The sequence below is a fragment of the Myotis lucifugus genome, unplaced genomic scaffold, assembly GCF_000147115.1.
Source record: "Myotis lucifugus unplaced genomic scaffold, Myoluc2.0 scaffold_7, whole genome shotgun sequence".
NCBI classification, from domain to species: Eukaryota; Metazoa; Chordata; class Mammalia; order Chiroptera; family Vespertilionidae; genus Myotis; species Myotis lucifugus.
The window spans coordinates 17,620,727-17,625,073 of record NW_005871055.1 but is presented as its reverse complement, the minus strand read 5'-3'; the positions used below and the strand labels follow the sequence as shown (position 1 = coordinate 17,625,073).

The 4,347-nt window shown below is 47.8% G+C and overlaps 1 pseudogene; it reads left to right on the top strand.

Moving 5' to 3' along the window:
- The first annotated feature begins 2,769 nt into the window (after positions 1-2,769).
- On the top strand, positions 2,770-3,422 carry LOC102437654 (annotated as a pseudogene).
- Positions 3,423-4,347: the final 925 nt, after the last annotated feature.

Sequence of the window (4,347 nt, the reverse complement as noted above, 5' to 3'; positions counted from 1 at the left end):
GAATAAAAAAAACCGCTAGGGAAGCCTATATCCAAGAATGGGAAAAGGGCTTCGATTGACGGGTTTTTCCGTGAATCGCTCTCGGTCATAATTGTAAATTGAGGCACGCTATCTTGCCCCCATATTGATTATAAAATTGATGTACTTTTTAAAATCCATGAGACTATTTCCTTCCCGTCAATGGTTGTTTAGCCCTGCGGATCGGCTCTTATTGGCGTTAGTCCTGTTAGGGGGGTCGAGGCTTGGTTCCCCCCTCTTGGGAAGTCGGGGCATTTGATGGAAACCGAGGGGTCTTCCTGAGCATTTTGGGTATGATCTCCCTGGCGGGGGGGGGGGGGCAGTTAGGGGCGATCAGGCAGGCAGGCAGGTGAGCAGTTAGGAGCCAGCGGTCCTGGATTGTGAGAGGGATGTCTGACTGCCAGTTGAGGCCCAATCCCCAGGACCAGGCCCAAAAAAGCAGTTGGACATCCCCCGAGGGGTCCTGGAATGGAGAGGGTGCAGGCTGGGCTAAGGGAACTCCCCCCCCCCCCCCGCACAAATTTCATGCACTGGGCCTCTAGTGCAGCTATAAAAAGGGGTGGGGGAAAGAAAGTTGTAGGTTCTTAACAGAGATCTGCCTCTTACCCCTCACTCTCATCCAGGGATGCTAAATAAATCACCTCTTTGAGCCCCAGTTCCTTCACCTGTAAAGGCAGAATTACAACATGTACCATACAGAATTGCCTTGTAGAGTGACTGAGATGTCTTTGAAAGAGCTTTGAAAAACTGCCAAGTGTTATAAATATTGTTGAGTGACATTAAAGAATACAAAACAAATTCCTCACAGAGATCCTGACATCAGGGCCCTATTTCTTTAGGGAGAATTGCCATTCATAAAGCAATTTGAAGAAAATGAGTAAGCAGACAAAAAGTGCACAAGTACGTGATAAGGACATGAATGCTTCTCAATTACCTAAGCACATATACACAAGTAAAGTTTTCAAAAAGGATTCCTTTGTTTCACTCTCCTTTGTTACAGCAGTAGAATATAGCAAGATTAGGCCCCAGTTGTGTGGATCCAGCACATTCATTGTGCCATTCCCTGCTCGGTATGCTTTATGTGTTGTGAGGATCATGACATTCAACATACAGATAAACAGTGAGGAAGGTATTAGTATTATTTTTATTTTAGAAACAGGGAAACTGAGGCACAGAGAAGCTAAGACATGCCCAAGGTCAGACAGGAAGTTAGTGCTTAGAGGCAAACAAAGAACCCCAAGAAACAGCCCTCACCAAAAGGACCTTGTAAGGTGGCTCAGAAAGCAAGTGAGTAAGGGAAGATTCAATAAAAATAAAAAAAAGGATGAGGCTTTTGATGTTAGTTCAGTAATCAGAGATCAAATGTTAGAGTAAAAAGGCTTAATCAACAAATGACAAGTGCTGGCGAGGATGAGGAGAAAAAGGAACCCTCATGCACCACTGGTGGGAATGCAGACTGGTGCAGCCACTGTGGAGAACTGTATGGAGTTTCCTCAAAAAACTAAAAATCGAACTCCCATTTGACCCAGTGATCCCACTTCTAGGAATATATCCCAAGAAGCCAGAAACACCAATCAGAAAGGATATATGCACCCCTATGTTCATAGTGGCACAATTTACCATAGCTAAAATTTGGAAACAGCCTAAGTGCCCATCAGTAGATGAGTGGATTAGAAAACTGTGGTACATCTACACAATGGAATACTATGCTGCTGTAAAAAGGAAGGAACTCCTACCATTTGCAACAGCATGGATGGAACTGGAGAGCATTATGCTAAGCGAAAAAAGTCAGACAGAGAAAGATAAATATCACATGATCTCACTCATTTGTGGAATATAATGAACAACATAAACTGATAAACAAAAACAGATCCAGAGACAGAGAAGCATCGATCAGACCATCAAACCTCAGAGGGAAGGTAGGGGAGCATGAGGGGAAGGGGAAAAGATCAACCAAAGGACTTGTATGCATGCATATAAGCATAACCAATGGACACAGACACCAGGGGGTGAGGGCATGAGAAGGTGGGTGGGGGGATAAAGGGGGAGATAAGGACACATATGTAATAGCTTATTCAATAAAGAAAATTAAAAATAAAAATAAAATATAAAAAGGGTTAATCAATGACCTCTATTTCTCCTTCAATTGTACATCTATACTAATAAAAGGGTAATATGCTAATTAGACCGGGTGGACCTGCCATCTTCCAGACATCCAACTTCCTTCCTGACAAAGCCATGGTGGTGGGGGCCGAGGCAGAGGCTGTTAGGGGTGATCAGGCCACCAGGGGAGGGCAGTTGGGGGTGACCAGGCTGGCAGGGGAGGGCAGTTGGGGGCATTAGGCAGGCAGGCAGGTGAGAGGTTAGGAGCCAGTGGTCTTGGATTGAGAGTGGGATGCCCGACTGCCGGACATCCCAACCGGCAGTCGGACATCCCCCGAGGGGTCCTAGATTGGAGAGGGTGCAGGCCGAGCTGAGGGACACCCCTCTGTGCACGAATTTCATGCATCAGGCCTCTAGTTTTAAATAAAAGGGAATTCACTAGTAGAGTTAAACATTTACAGAATATATTGACTTGGATAATTTAGGGCCTAAGGTTGGAAATCATAGAAAGATCTAAATTATCTTAGAAACTGAGTCTACGGACAGAGACGGCGGGAGGCTCTGTGGGCAACGCTGTTCCACTCATCCTACAGGATCCAGGCATGGGCTCGGACCCAGCCTCGGCTTCAATCGCGGCCCGGCGAGGCGATGGCCAAGGTATCCGTGCTGAACGTGGCGGTGCTGGAGAATCCAGCCCTTTCCACAGCCCTTTCCGGTTCGAGATCAGCTTCGAGTGCAATGAGGCTCTGGCGGATGACCTAGAGTGGAAGATAATTTATGTTGGCTCAGCTGAGAGTGAGGAGTTTGATCAAATCCTAGACTCAGTGCTGGTCGGCCCTATCCCAGCAGGGAGACACATGTTCGTCTTTCAGGCCGATGCTCCCAACCCATCCCTCACCCCTGAGAGCGACGCCATTGGTGTGACCGTGGTCCTCATCACCTGCACCTACCATGGGCAGGAGTTCATCCGTGTGGGCTACTACGTCAACAATGAGTACCCCGACCCAGAGTTGAGGGAGAACCCACTCCCAAAGCCAGACTTCTCTCAGCTCCAATGGAACATCTTGGGCTCGAATCCCTGAGTGATCCGTTTCCACATCAACTGGGACAACAACACGGACAGGCTGGAGGCCATAGAGAACCAGGACCCTGCCCTAAGCTGCAGCCTCCCCATCAACTGTACCCCTGTCAAGGGCTTGGGGCTCCCTGGCTGCATCCCTGGCCTCCTCCCCGAGAACTCCATGGACTGCATCTAACTGAGGTCTTAACTGGGGGACTCCAGGCACTACCTGGGCCTAGCTAGGACTATGGCCAGTCTCCCAACACATCTGGAGGGGGCAGTTAGGCCTCTCAGAGAGTCCTCTGGGGGCCACCTGGAAGACTTTGGGGCCATCAACTATATTCAGGCCTATCAAATTGATCCCCGAGGAAAGAATGGGCCTCAGGTCTCTCCCAACCTCAGCCCAGAAAGATTCTCTCACCTTTACTGCCCCGGCCTATAAAAAGCAGGTGCTTTAGTTCTTAATTCTCTCTAACTTGTGTCCTTTCTCTCTTCCACACATAAGCCATTGTGTCACCAGGCTCCCATGTAAGTACCATTGACCCAGAGCTCTTCCCACAGACCTCCCTGGCCTTCCTTGAGGCTTTCTTGGTCAGTGGTTCCAGCCCTGTTGGACCAAAGGCTCTGCCATTTCCCTTCCCAAACATTTGAGTAGATCCACCCAGCTTTCTGGAGTCAAGGAATCTGAGTTAGAAGGTAGAGTCAGACACAATTTCTGTCCTTTTCCCAGAACAATTTTTAGGTCTTTTCAATCCAGCAGCCCCTGGAAAACTGTTCACAAAAGTGTGATCAGCTGGATGCTGAGGAATAATGGTTGATTCTCCTCTCAGTCACAACCACCTCCTTGTTACCTCCTAACTGGATCTGGATTTCCCTGGAGGCTGCCACTGTTGGAGCAGCCGACCAGGCTTTGCCTGTTTTGGCATCAGGGCCTCTGGCTGCCTTTGCCTTCTGCTAAGACCTTATGCTCTCACAGGCTACGGAGTGATTGCAGGCATGGGAAACAGTAGGGACCCTGAAAACCACCTTCCTCTGCCACGTTCCCCATCCCTTCGCTGCTACATGGATGCTGTTGATTACAGTTTGTATATTAAAAGGTTTTTGTATTAAATATGTTTGGTTGATCTAAAAAAAATAAAATAAAATAATAAATTATCTTAGAAACT